This window comes from Oryzias latipes, chromosome 10, assembly GCF_002234675.1.
Source record: "Oryzias latipes chromosome 10, ASM223467v1".
Lineage (NCBI taxonomy): Eukaryota > Metazoa > Chordata > Actinopteri > Beloniformes > Adrianichthyidae > Oryzias > Oryzias latipes.
In genome coordinates, this window is record NC_019868.2 from 17254248 (window position 1) to 17268705 (window position 14458).

At 41.4% G+C, this 14458-nt stretch overlaps 1 long non-coding RNA gene across 6 annotated transcripts; it reads right to left on the bottom strand.

The window, feature by feature from the left end:
• Nucleotides 1–578: 578 nt before the first annotated feature.
• Nucleotides 579–13249, bottom strand: LOC105354913. Of its 6 annotated transcripts, none has more exons than XR_002874004.1 (7): nt 12988–13249; nt 12044–12077; nt 9905–9979; nt 9440–9570; nt 9287–9352; nt 7824–7921; nt 579–7262 (listed from the first exon to the last, which is right to left on the bottom strand). It is a non-coding gene; the product is annotated as an uncharacterized LOC105354913 (long non-coding RNA). The 6 variants fall into 6 exon arrangements; XR_002874003.1 differs by lacking the exon at nt 12988–13249 and having other exon boundaries at nt 579–1926; nt 2661–7262; nt 12044–12665; XR_002874002.1 differs by lacking the exon at nt 12988–13249 and having other exon boundaries at nt 579–1387; nt 1775–7262; nt 12044–12665.
• Between the last annotated feature and the right edge of the window lie 1209 nt (nt 13250–14458).

The window sequence follows — 14458 nt, forward strand, 5'->3', positions numbered from 1 at the left end:
CATCAGCGCAAATGTGTCTTGTTAGAATTGATTGAAAATCTCATAAAATCACTAAACTTTCTGACCAAAAAACTACAAGAAATCTTATTTTAATTTCTGAAAAATCTATGGGTCTAACGACCAGTTTTAAAAATTTGATTCATGTAAATTCAACGTGTTTCCCAGACACTTCACTTTAATTATGTGTTGATCATTTTTTTACCAGTGTGTTTTGACTTCTGTGATGGCACTTGGTCATTTTTACGTTATAGTAAAATAAATCTACCTCCATCCGAATGGTACATTCCAATATCAATATAATCCATTTGTTTGATTTTGAATTTATATATAACGGTATAAGTCCATTTAATTGATATTCTGCCTCAGACCCATCAGTCTCATTGGAATGAAGGAAAATAACCGAATTCATTGAATCCATTGGCATTTTTGTGGCATTAAATGTAACCAAAAGATTACTTTTTTTGCAAATGTTCTTTTAATAAAAACATATATTGTGAATCAAATTGGGGGAAAAAAAACCCTCCTGTAATTTTTTGTTCATTTCCTGTGAGTAGTAACTGATCAAGGACATAAGGATTAAAAATCTTTTTTTAATTTTTAATCATGCGAAAAATCAAAAACAAAACTTACCTGAACATCAAAGAGAGGACAGAACAAAACAAGATCAAAATGTGCAGACCAATGAAAAAGAGAAGCCTTTATAAAGGTGAGTTTTCTTGTACAGGTCATATGAACTCAATTCGGAAAAGTCAAGGTGTCTTCAGTTTTTACAAGTAACCCAGCATTTTTTTGTGATGAAGCCTTAAAGATCTCAGGAGCATCAAGAGACATATTTAAGAAGTGCACATTCAGTTTTTATTCATGTTCCCTTCCCTATTTTTTTCTAGTGATCTGCAGCCTCGGAGAGAGGTGGATGAGAGACACAAGCAGCTTGAAAGATAGCAGAAGTGTTTTCTAATAGAAATTAAGTGAGTTGAGGTAGACTCTTCAGTTAGGCAGAGGCTGTCACCGCTCAGTTCAAAACATTCTGCCACGACGACACAGCCCAAAAGCGCCGAAAGCCTGTTATATGACTTCCCTTTGAACATCAGAAAATCTCATTCACAAACAGAGAACTTCAAACTTTAATATTACTAAAAAGTCTTCTAAGTTTCAGGTAAATATACACAAACACAAGTTTATTTTTTGCGGGTTTGTTTTGCTGGAGTGAATTTGTCATGACCCCTCACATGCACGGTCAGCGCGCGTGCATGCACGTGCGTGCGCACAAATGGTTCTCATATTAAGGAGGACAGCTGCAGGGGTGTGGAAGTCTTGGGAAAATGGATCATGGAATCAGGCCAATCAACTTCCTCTCCAGGCCGCACCTGTTTGTCTCCGTCTGCCCCTGACAATTTCACAACACAGGAGAAAACAGAAATGCTCACACATTAAAAGGCAAACTCTTTAAGTTACCACTATAGATTACTGTCACCAGAGCAACTTCCTGTGGAGCTCTTATTAAAAATCCCACCGTGAGGAAAGGAGGTGTGATTTTTCTGCCTGTGCGTTTGCTGCTGACATTTATTCAACAGATTATGCAGTTGAAAGTCTATAACACATCTTGGCCTAATTCACTAAACCCTTTCATAATTAGGACACACATCCAACGAGAGAAAACACTCAACAGCACACGGCAAAAATAAATAGTTAGCATTAAATGTTCCCTTGCCGCCCCCCAAGAAAATAAAAAAAAGTGGTGAAAGGATGCTGAAGATGGTGACAGTTAATGCACCTTGATGTTTTTGGCACTTCAGGAGAATCCAAGCGCGCATGCAGGAATCACGGCATGTAAGAGGCTGTGCCAGTGCATGAGAGCTGGGAGGGAGGGTAGATGATCTTCTCTGAAGCAGCCCAGGCAGGCAACAGCACTCAATCATCCTAGATCTGCCAGACGACACCAGCAGAGAAAACACATTATCCGTGTCGTGTCGCCTCGCCTTCTTCTGTTGTCTTCTCTTTATTATATTTAGAGCTGCCTTGCCTCGGGGTCAGGTGACAATCTGCATTCTCTCTCCCTGCAAGTTTTCTCAAAACTGTCTGGAGTACGTTTTTTTTTACTGTTTCATTTTTCTGTGCATTTCTTTTCCTCCAACCTCTCTGTTAAAGCGGGAGCTGTTGATGGTTTTTACTCCCTACATGAGTCCCTTCGCAGATGATTCTGCTGGCATGGTGTCAGACAGAAACTAACAGAGAGCAGCGCTGCACATTAGACAAAAGATGAAAACCCTCAGAAGGGAATGAAAGAATAGAGGGAGGATGCATACAGCCCATTTGAAGTGCTTGTCTAAGTTTTAGAAGAAAAAAAAAGGAGTTCTCCTGACGGAATATAAATATATAAATGAAACACTTAAGACATTATGAGGAGCTTTCATTCCTCCTGTCTTTCGCGTGTTGGTTGAGGTGGGAAGAGGAAGGGAAGTAAACACATCTGCATATCTGAGTCATTGGTTCCAAGGGAGCTGTTATGGGCTGTCTCTGCAAATCTCTTTTCTCTACAGCCCACCAGCAACAAGCCCCCCTCCCTCTGCTCTGCAGCACTGACGCCAGGTCAGATATTTCAACTTTCCTCAAACTGACGTGGTTGGATTTGAGGGGCGGCAAATCTGATTTCAGATCACCTGATTTCCAAATGGCTGTGCAGCTTCTGAGCTTTTGTCTTTTCCCAGGCCTGAACACATGTGCCCCTCGGTATGCAGCAGAGGAAGGTGGTCCGCGTGTCGCCGTCGTTTAGCATCTACTTGAAGGAAAGTTGGCACAGCTGGTGTAACAAAGTGAGCCAAGACCGGTCAGCCCCTCTGTCTCTACGGTGGCGATCACCTGGACAAACAAGCATGCCAGCCCTGCGGCCGCATCTGAGGGATTAGAGGACCGACATCAGCTGGCAACAAGTATGAAGGCAGGAACATTCTTGCTCCTGACCTGCCTCACAGCATGTTCATATACAGGCAAAGTTATGGGGCCATAAATACCAGTGCAAGAAGTGTTCGTATCTTTTCCCTCCGCATGATCACTATTTAATCAAGGAGAGTTTTTTAAATTTTTGCATTTATAGTTTGTTGCATAAAACAGCAAAAATATCAAACTTTATCTTTCTGAGAAAATTACATACAGCAAACATAATAGGTAGAGACTGATTAAAAGGGGTAGCCATAGGTTTAATTAATAAAAAATAATTATAGTAGTTTAGACCTATTTTTAAAGGTATGACCAGTAGGGGGCAATATATTTTTTTTTTTACTAAAAGGAGAAATTTAATTGTTTTTTTGGTTTTTTTGCAGTGGATCATGTTTCATTGAGTATTTAATACTGAAAGTATTGACGTTTTTATGTCTATATTGTCTTTTTCGGTCCAAACTGGAAACTAGAGAAGTTTGATTCCTTGATGCCTTTCCAAAAGTGTGTTGTGTCCCCTCGTTTTTTTGTTGGATTTGGAGCTAATAAAAAAGTTCATAAAGTGAGATGGGAGAAAGCAAAAATTTGAGTTTTTGGTGGGGATATAGTTATTTCCTTATAGGTGATGGTTTGTATAGTTTAAAAAAACACAACTACTGTGGCACAATGTAAATGCACAAATAAGAGAAGAAAAGTCTGGACAACAATGTTCAGGAGCTTCTGTGATCCAAAAGTGTTCAACTTTACTGGCTTTTACAAACATAAAAGGACACATTAAAGCCAAAATGAAAGTAAAAAGAAAAAGTCCCTACATGACCTGTGAGTGCTTTTAAAAATCCCAAGGATCAGTTCTAGCATTACTCATAACAAGATGTCAAAGGAGATCTTGGACAAATGAGGTTTTTCTTGTGTTTATTTCTGTGGCTATACCTGCGTTTCTTCTAACCCCGGAACCTCTCTTTTATCCGCTGCTAACTTTCTTCATGTGCTTGTGCGTTTGTTAGTGAGAATCACTTGTAGCCTGTGAGAAAACTCTTTTACCTCGGCTGTCACCCCCTGGGCTGAGCTCACACAACAGGAATAATGAGCAACTATTCTGTTCTGTCGCAGTGAACCAAACAAGATTTACAAGAAAGACTGACTCCGGAGGTCAAGGCAGTGTGCTGGCTCGCTCTTTACCCATCTCCCATACACACACACACACAAACACTTTCTAATTTCTTACATATGTCCCTGGTGTAAAGGGGTCACCATGGCAACTTTGTCTCTGCAGCAAATGACTGGGATGTTTTGATGGGGTCTTGACCAAAGTGTATTGATCTACATGATTTGATGCCTGTTTCTGAGAAAAATGGTCCTCAGTAGAGTAGAGGCTTGTATGAAAATGAAAAAAAAATCCCTGGAAACAATTTATACTCTTCAAATATTCAAAGTTCTTGACTGACTTTTTGTCAGTTCCAGGAGGTCACCACACAACTTCCTTTACTTTGTATAGTATGTGCATGAATGTGTGTTTTCCATGGATGGATCATGCAGTGTGTCTGTGCAGATGATTCATGAAGATGATTCATGGATTTCAGTGTTGCCGATAATGAAAATTCACATTTTAAATCACTTTTTTTCCCTCCAACATTCAGCATGAAAACACACACACACATCTTCTCGGTCTTACAGTGTTCCGACTCCCACGCAAACAACAATGAGCCCACCTTCATCTGTGTATTTTAGGGTAACTGACACAAATAAACAACAAAAGAAAATTTCCCGTTTACACTCATTTTGCACTTTCCTCCACCACCACCGGCATGCGGTCATGGCTATAAATATAATGCAACAACTCAAAATGATACGTACAATGTGGGCAGCATTTACACAGTCTTATAAATTCATTCATGGGGATAAACTGTTTATGTAATTAAATTGGCTTTAGAAATGTGTCTCTTAATTCACAGGCTTTTAAAGCACCGCACCACTTTTGTCTCCACTGAACATAGTCCTTTGTTGTCATTGTGGATGGCTGCTGTGTAATCTGCTGTGTGCTCTAAGATCAGTAGAGGTCAATGCAGACAATAGTCAATGAAGAATGAGATTTATCTAAACAGCACGAGTTGAAAAAAATGAACAAAAATGGTCTGTGTGAGTGAAATAACTATTTTTCCAATGATAATATGAGCTGTCTTTGTATCGGCATGTTGTTTATCATTACTGTCTATATTGTTATCATTAAGGGGAAAGTCCACGCAATGGAACCTTTGCAGTTTTCTTACAGTATCCACTTATAATTTAGTCAACAATTTTCCTTTTTCAAATGAAGCCACAACTTCCTCATTGCTGAGTTTCCTCACCTCTTTGGTGCTCTCTTTTTCTTTTTTTCCGAGTGTTACGTCTCTAGCTTGCGGTTTTCTCACTACTCAGCGCAGAACAGGAAGTATGTTGTGGCAAAACAGGTCCCTGTCACTGTTTCCACTTCACACTGATCACCACAGGAGCTAAATTTAACACCAATAACAAGATCAGAGGTGCCCAAAATACTTTTTTCTACTCTTGTAGAGGTTCAATTTAGCTACTCATAGCTATTTATACGCATCCATGTTAACATGCTTATGTCTGGGGTGAGGTCTAAGTTCATGACGCAGTCGGCCACAAAGGAAACAGCCTAAGCCAATTAACAACAAGCTAACCAAGTCAAGAGATTCAGAGGGTGAGACACAGTAATGATCTCAAGAGTGAACTGAGATCAGACAGATTTACACCTGATCCAGATCCAGCACCATTGGGACAGGTCAACCTTTTACTTATCAGTTATGGTGTCAGAAAAATGTGAAGTCTCTCCACTCTTGGAGGCTAGTTCACAGATGTCTGTTTCCTCACAAACTGCTCTCCTTTGGTGACACACATAACTGTGAAAATAGAATACAACCAGTTGATTTGACTACATCTGCATCTCATGACTTAGGGACAAAGAAAAAGGAACTGCACACAGCCTTTCGCTGTAAATAAAGAAGTGAAAAAATGTTGCAAAATGAATGGAAAATGCAGAGGAAAATTACACAAATTCTAGCTAAATATGTAAAAGTTAAAAAAAGCGAGAGAGTTTGAGACTAAATCAAGTGAGAGGACACACTGGTTGACACGGCTTAACAAGTTGGATCATGTTCAGGAATTTATCTGGAAAGGAGACGCAGTATCAATATCAGTCATTTTTTCTGGAGCGAGAGTATTGTGTGTCCTTGGTATTGTGAGGCCTAGACTGAACCCTCCACTGTGCGCTGGCTGCACACTTAGCTGACATGATGGGGGCTGGAAACAAACCTCTGTATTTGGACTGCAGTTAGGCTGAGTGTTTTTTTTTTTTTTACTCGGGCCAAGATTGAACGCTGCTGCTGCTGCCTGCGAGTGCCTCTGCTCACTCCATCTGACTGGCAGCTGAAGCCAATAACACAACCGTGGTCAAAGCCTGGTCTCACTTATATATACATGTACACATTTACTGTCAGGAACTGCAGAATCACATCGTTTAAGAGAAAATATGAGCCCATAACATCTCATTTCCTCCCTTGAGCCCACTCTCTCTCATTTATCTCCCCTTTATCCCTCGCTAACACCATTCCTGTCTCTTTGCTCATGTTGAGGACGTGGATGTGAGGTGAAGTCGATGTGGTGGGATTTTGGGGAACGGATATTATCTCATGTTGTCACTTGTAAATCTGAGCCAGAGGGCCTGCTATAAATAGGCAGATTTACTCCACCCCAACGCTCAGAGCTCGGCAGGAGATCAGGCTTGGGACTTAAAGGCTAGGGTCAGTGTGTTACTATGGCGACACAGCCACGGTGCTGTGTGTTTTAAAGAGGGTACGTGAATATGGGCTGTGTGTGTTTGCTACCCCCTCCCTGCTTTCCAGCCAGCGGAGGCAGTCAGTCTCCCAGCCTCTGCTGAAGCAGAGCATGTTGGGTAACAGCAGTCTGGAGTTCCCCTGGATTCACTCCAGGCCTCCTCTCGCTTCCCTACTGCCTCTATCCCACAGTCTTCCCCTCCTCCTCCCCTATAACCCACCCGCTTCCTCTTTTCCCCCTTGGCTCTTTCATTTCACAGATACATGGGTGTGTGTGTGTGTGTGTCCAAGTCACTTTTGTTTAAAAGTGGGTTTTTTTTTTTGGTCCCAATCTGAGCTCGTCATCTCCTTTGAGTTTCCTACCTCAGCACACACTGGGAGAGTTTTCTAATGAACCCTACAAACTCACTTTTGCCAGCGAATCAGTGTCAACTCGGTCTGCTGCCTCAGCATGTCAGCCTGTTTGTTATGACTCATTTTCACTTTTTCTTCACTCTGAAAATGACAAATAAAGATTGCATTCAGTTGGAGCTGTGTCTATTTGTGGCTCTGGCCGAGGCCTTTCAGGATGCCATCATCATTGCAATCGTCATCACTGGCTAATGGATGTTTACAAATTTAGCTCCAAGTGTGATGCTTCTTCTGGAGGTGGAGCTGTCAAATTGGGTTGAGGAAGAAAATGTAAAGTCCTTTTCGTGACTCTGCGACTGAGTGGGAGGTTAACCTGTTTTCTTGTTTCTGATGATCAAAAGGTCAACTTTGATTACTTAAGATGTTTATTTATGATCAGATTAAAAGTTTCCTATTTTTGGGGTGATTTTTGAGCCTCTGGCATTCAGCAGTAGCAAAAATTCTTTTACACACCAAAGTCAAAAAGAGGAATGATGACAGATAATGAGAAGTAGGAACACTGACGTGAAAGATGTCAACAAGGCGGTCCGTCTTCAGAGTTGGCTTGTCTTAGCATGTTTACCTGCGCCCACTCTATTTAGTACAAAGACTGAAGAACAAGCCGCCGCACGCTTGTGCCACAAAAGGCACATAACAGTTGCTCACCTTGCTTTGCACCCATGCGCTGACAAAGCACAGTCACAGTTTCCGAAACCTCTCCCACCACGTTTGCATGAGCTCTTCCTCCATTAGAAAAAAAAACACTGTTGGAAAAACAACAGGTTTACAATCTGCATCCTTTAAACCACAAACACTTACAAATAAATGTGGTCAAAACTATTCATACATTAGCATATTATCACTGTCATTCTTCTAAAAATACAGATTGATAGCTTGATATAAAACCATGTTTAAATATGTTAAAATCTCAGAGGTGAAATGTTTGCGACATTTTATTTTAAAATAATCTCTTATCATTTTCCTTCAGTGGCATTAAGTCATGAAATATAGACAAGAGAAAACATAACAGCAAAGTTGGATAAAAACAGAAAGTGTTGGTATCCTCCAAAAATTGGATGGCAAGTAAAGTATTCTGCTTATTGTTATCTCTCCTTTCATCATACAGCCATGATGAGCCCTGAAACAGGCTTTACCGTGTTAGCAGTGTTATAACCCCATAAAGACACGCTGTCTCAATCACCACTGAAAGTTTACTGGTAGTTGTTATGCTGAGATCTTCTGATGGCTAAACCAACAACTTGAAGTCGTGTTTTATACAAAAAAAAACATTTTAAATTGATTCACTAATACAGCCTTTTACAGCAGCTGGCAAGAAATAGAATCACTAGTCAAATTCCACTAAATTGCCAAACAGTAAATAACCTGAAGGACAAGAACAATATCTTGACATAAATACCTTTTTTATATATATAAATTCTGGTCATTTTTAAGCATCTGTGGATTAAATGTAGCTGATCTTGACAGTGTCATAACATTTCCTGTGCAATGAATAAAATAAAATAAAAACTAATATAAAGCTTTGGTTATTGGTGCTAGACCATGTGTGTGTAAAATAGGAGCATATAAGCAACAAGTAGCTATTATGTGTAGCTTTACAAACATAAGCACAGAGTCATGAAGTCACTCCAGATTTTAAAGTTGATTTTAAAATGGATTTACAAAACATTTGACATTTCTCAGTTAAACTGGACATGAAGCCAACGTGACACTGGAAAGATGGATGGCTTCAACTGGGTCGTTTTATTTGTCTGGCTGGCATTAAACAAGACCACAGAGTGTGGGATGTCTGAGCCACAGCCATTGAGTGAGAACAAAACACAGACAACTTCCTCTTTCCACCCATCAGCCGCGCGGCTCTGCCGCTGTGTCTTTTCTTCCTTTCACTATGCAGTTTCTCCGACTCAGCCCTATGCTACTTCGGAGCAACGGATGTGATGTCACTTCCTGTATGGCTTTCAGCTGTGCTGCCAGCGACTAATGAAACAGGCGCTCGATGACAGCTGTGCGCGGCGCTGGAAACATGCAAATAAACAGGGTCAAAGGTTGGAGCTCGCTTACTGCGAGTGTAAGCTCTCACAGCTGCTTTGGTTGAACCGAGCTGCACTCACTTCAGTTTCTTTTGTTGTCCCTTGTCAAGTGGATCACCTTACAGCTCTCACAGGTTCACACAACCTCTTCGTGAAGTAGAAAAACACAATTGTCAAAACTAAAGCAGCTAAATTATGTATAAATCCATGGTCAAATAATAAAAAAAAACATACACAGTGTATTTTGCTGTATCTCTTCAGCCCAAAAGAGCACCGGTGAGAAAACTCAAACTCCTTTGCCTAATCATCTGTCGTTAGTTGAGAGTCTCCTGGTGACAGACAGGCAGGCGCTGTGACACCCAGCCCTGGTAATAGAAGGCAATTATAAGCCCTGGCGAGAGCTGTGGCAGTGGGGAAAACTTTTATACAGCCCCCCTCCTGGGGCGCTGACATGCAGACACACTGAAATTAATTGCTACAAAACATCAGACAAGCTTGACGCACACATGCGCATAGTCAAACTCCTGGAAAGGAGAGAGATGAAACAATACGCATCATGCGACGCTACGTTGATGCTTGTGAGAAGGATGAAGACGAAAGAAAAGGCAGCAAAGAAAAGCAGCAAAAAACAAGTAGATCCCTTCCAACAAATCATGTTTTCATCTAAATAAAGAAGCCAAAGACAATAGACTTGGGTACCTTGGAGACCAGGAGGACTATTTCTCCATGGCAACCAGTGTGGTGTGTGACAATGCTGCAGCGCTTGGGTTTGAACTGCAGAATAAAAAAAAAGCTGTCTGGGAATTCACAGATAGATGGGGTGAAAGACAGAAACTTCGAGAGTGAGACCCACAGAGGGATCTGGGTGCTCCCGTAATGAGAACACACACTGTCACAATTCCATAGCCGGAAAAAAAAGCGGAAGTTCATGACTTTCCAACTCGCCGCATTTTCTTCCTTTGACTATTTAAGTGGATACAAAGAGAAAATCCCAACTAAACTGTGACACTAAGCCTATTAACACAACATAAATTGCACATCTAAATATCATTATGCGTAAAGAGTTCTGTGGTGTTGCTATGGAGTGGTTCCTCGGTTTAACCGTTAGCAAAGCAGCAGCGAGTGGCCTTCTGCAAGATTTATTTTAACGGTGCGGCGTATTGTCAGGGTACATGCAGGGTGTGTGCTGTCAGCACTCTTGTGGGTACATGCACTCTTACTGGTTCCTGGCGGACAAGATTGTGTGTTTGTGCTCAATAAGCTCAGAGCATTTTGTGTCTGGACAGCAAGACAAATGATGGAATGTGCTGGTGTGTGTCGCAACATTTGGGTAAAGGTGGGCCTCGAAGTAACAAGCTTTTCCTTTGGTTTTTGATCTCCCCTTCTTATGAACGTTTTAAAAGCTCTTGTCTAGTTAAGATTATTGACTTTAGCTGCTGACTTTTTGTGTGTGTTTGTGTGTGGTGCTGCTGTTTGTATTTTCTTAACTGTGTATCTTACAAGTTGCAACAGCTACTTTGCCGGTTTTCGCTTGTCAGCACTGCCCGACAACCATCAACATGCAATCTCCTTTGTGTGTCTTTATTTTTATTTGCTGGGTGCTTTATAGAAATTCATCACGGTGTCTGCTGGCAGCGTAGGCAGAATGCTATTCCCCCAGCTCAGCTGAACTCTCACCCTCCTTTAATGTAAACACCGTTCACCAGTCACGTTCCTCCCATTAAGGCAAATGCCCGCATTATGTATAAATCTAGTCTCCTTTATCCAATTGCGCCACTAACCTGCACACAAAGTCTTTTCTAAAACCCTTACATTAAGAAAGACAAAGACAGCCAACTCTAACCCTGTCAATGTGTGGCATATGAGCTGCACTAAAAGCGTCAGGGAAAATGTGATTACACATTTACATCTCATTTGCTTTATTGTCTTACTGCAGTGGGGTTTAGCAGATCAGTTTTTGAACTTTTAGTCGAAGTGACCCTGAGCGACATTTGCCCCTAAAGCTTCAACCATTGTTCCATAAGGCAAATGCTTCTGACAGCTGTTCATTTATTCATTCTCCCCTCATTCCAGTTCTTGTGCTTATTTTTCCTTGGAAGCATACGGCGGCTGCTGCAGTTTCTCTTGTTGATGCTCCCATCTGCCTTCCTCGTCAGCCGTCATGAGTGTTGACATGCGGCACTCTGAGTTAAATGATTATAAAGGGAAGCGGGTTTGTCTGATGGAGACCTGTCTCCCAAGCCCTGTAGGCGATCCCGCATCGACAGTCTCCAGCTGGGGGTAGAGGGGAGGCTTTGGAGTGTGGGGAGAGAGGGGTTTACCTGAGTCAACCAGTCGTACCTGCCCTCAGGCCGGTCTGTCAACAGGCAACAAACACTTCCTTTTTAACTCTGTTGCTTTCTAGCTCTTCTGCACTTCAGCGTCTCATTTTAACCATTTATCTCTCCAACTTTTTATTCCTCCCCTTTACTACTGATCAGCCACAACAAAACAGATAGCATCTTACCTGAGCAGATTAGACAAATCTAAGTTTCCTTAGTTTTATTTTCCCTTTGAGTTTTTACAAACAACTCAAAGACCCACACCAAAGAAAATCGTACTTTTGGTGTTTTTAACTTGTTCTTATAGCATTTTCCTGATTATGTAGGAAATAAGAAAATTAAGCTTTAAATTGCCTTGCTGAATATTAAATAATCATAATCAAAAAACCACTGGGAACACTTTTACAGTAGATCAAAAGATGATCAAAATGGGGCTGTAAGTACCCCTTTTCTTGGCAGTTAATGAACTGAACACCATTGAGTAAATGTACGGTAGGAAAATGTGTGTGGACCTTACCTATTCAAGAAACACCATGTCTGGAAGGTCATTCCTAGAGAGACAGGAGGATTTTAGTGCATGTTTACAAAAAATCTCAGCGGTTTTGTATTTTTAGCTCCTGGATCAGAAAGGAACAGATTAAAAACAAACTCTGCCCCCTCTTCTTGCCATCCGCTCAGTAAACGTCAAAGGCCCCAAACTGCGCAGGGTGATGGCGTGACTGACGCAATAATAAACCCACGCTGCCCCTCCATATAAACAGATGTGGACTGGCAGGGTCCATGCGACTGTGGACTCTGGCAAAAGTTTGAACTCCTGACAAATATGAGTGGACCGCCGTGGAATAAAAACACCTCTGTTAGCCTGAATGTTTTCAATCTTTGCAAAGTTAAAACGTGCGTGAATCATGCCTGAAAGAAACTGGTGAAGGTAAAAAAAAAAAAACTGTTGCCTTTCAGTCTGAAAGCTGAGGCCACATCTCTCTGCCTCTTTGCCCATGAGAAGACATCAGCAGATGATGAGCAGCTGCTATGTTTGTATATGCTACTCATTCCTCGCGTAATTGTCTAAAATGCAGTGATAAATCAAACACCAGCAGTTTTGGTTTTTCCACAACCAAGGTCTCCAATGCATTCAGCTTTGAATTAGCAAACATTTACAATTTTTCACAAATTCTTTAGCCAAATATTAAGTAAATATTACAACTTTTGCACGCAAAAAAGGTGCTCAAATTCTAGCAACGTGAATATGCTCTCTGTCCATTATCCACTTTTAACCCTTGTGCTATCCTAAGCACTATAACATTGGGAGTTGGGTCATCTAGACCCACTAGACAGTGCGCTGAACCTTTTTCTGAAGACTTTATAGTAAGAAATATCCATATTCAAATATCCATATAAATGATAATATATTATTACCTTTGGCAGACAAAAGAACAATTATTTGTTAATATTTTTTCCAACCTGGAAGTAAGATGACTCAATCCCAGAGGCACCGGTTTTTGCTCATAGTGGACACCGTCCATTCCATCACGTCAACCTAGAGTCGGCGTCTGCAGGGTGTCTGCATCTCGCCCACAAAAAACAAACAACACCCAAACTTTTGCAAAGATAGATGTACATATTCTGCATATAACAAGAAAGTGTTTTGCAGATCAGTGCCAGCTCTGCTGAGAAAGTGTGTGTGTGTGTGTGTTAGCCTGGGAGCGGTGCTGGCGGCGTAGACTCTTCCTGGAAGGGGCTGTTGATCACTTTGTGACGTCACAATGTGAGAACCCACTCGTTTTTGTGGATTGGGATGGGCTGGTGCTCAGAGCGCAGGTTTTTAGAGGAATACTCAGAAATGCATGAACAGATCAAAATACCATTTTGGGCCCTCTTTTAATGAGAAATGAACATTATAATACACTTTAAAGCTCAAAAAATTGATCTTGCATGGTAGAGGCCCTTTAATTTTGTCTGCTGGTCAAAGGGAAAGTCGTCTGTACTACAAGTGTAAATAATGATGTTAAACAGTCTCTTCTGATACAGTTGTGCGCACACACACACACACACAAATACATACACAGGGTCTGCCAAAATGGTCAGATCACCTGTGCACTTCCAAAAAAAGTGTTTTGTGACAGCACTTCATTGTTAAGACTGCATGGAGCGGGGAAGCCCCGTCTCTCAGCATGAAGCACTGTACCAGTGACTCATCGGGGGCTGAAAGGTCATGGGTCAGATCTTTTGTCACAACCATCAAACAAACAAACCAGGGACTTTGTGAGTCATATCCTCAGGAAAAGAAAAAAAGGTGGGGGCGGGGGGCAGTGTGGGGTAAGTTTTGATTTGACTGCTGTATCAAAGTGGCTAGTGGAAAGAGCAGCTACACAATGCTTCTATTTTTTTTGTAATTTGATATATATCCAGTCCCGGTCACCCTGGATGGGGGGCACTTAAAAGAGCGTACGCTTTTAAACGTTGCTGGACTTTTTAATTTTCAATAACATGCAGCATTCACTTGGCCTGCATACCACAGAAGCATTGTTAGATTCCTGTGCCAAGAGGCATGGGGGGGGGGGGGGGGGTTGTCTCAGAACAGAAACAGGTGGTGTGCTGTAATCTTTTTACATTGTGCTGTCATAGACTGTCTTTGATTTCTGTAAACTGAGCCAAAAAGTATGATGATGAAACGGAGATGCCACACAGTTTAGCAGTCAGAATGGAGGAAAACTTCCCTTCAGACATGAATTCCTATTCATGTCTGAAGGGAAGTTTTCCTCCATTCTGACTGCTAAACTCCATGTCGGGACTTGGTAGAACCCTGGCTCTCAGCTTTCGCTTGGAGTTGGTCTAATATGCTTTTAAATAACTTGTTGTGTTGTTCAAGTGTTGCTTTTCTCTTTCATTAATAAGAGTCAATGAAGGGTTTCGTTCATCCAGGTAATGTCAT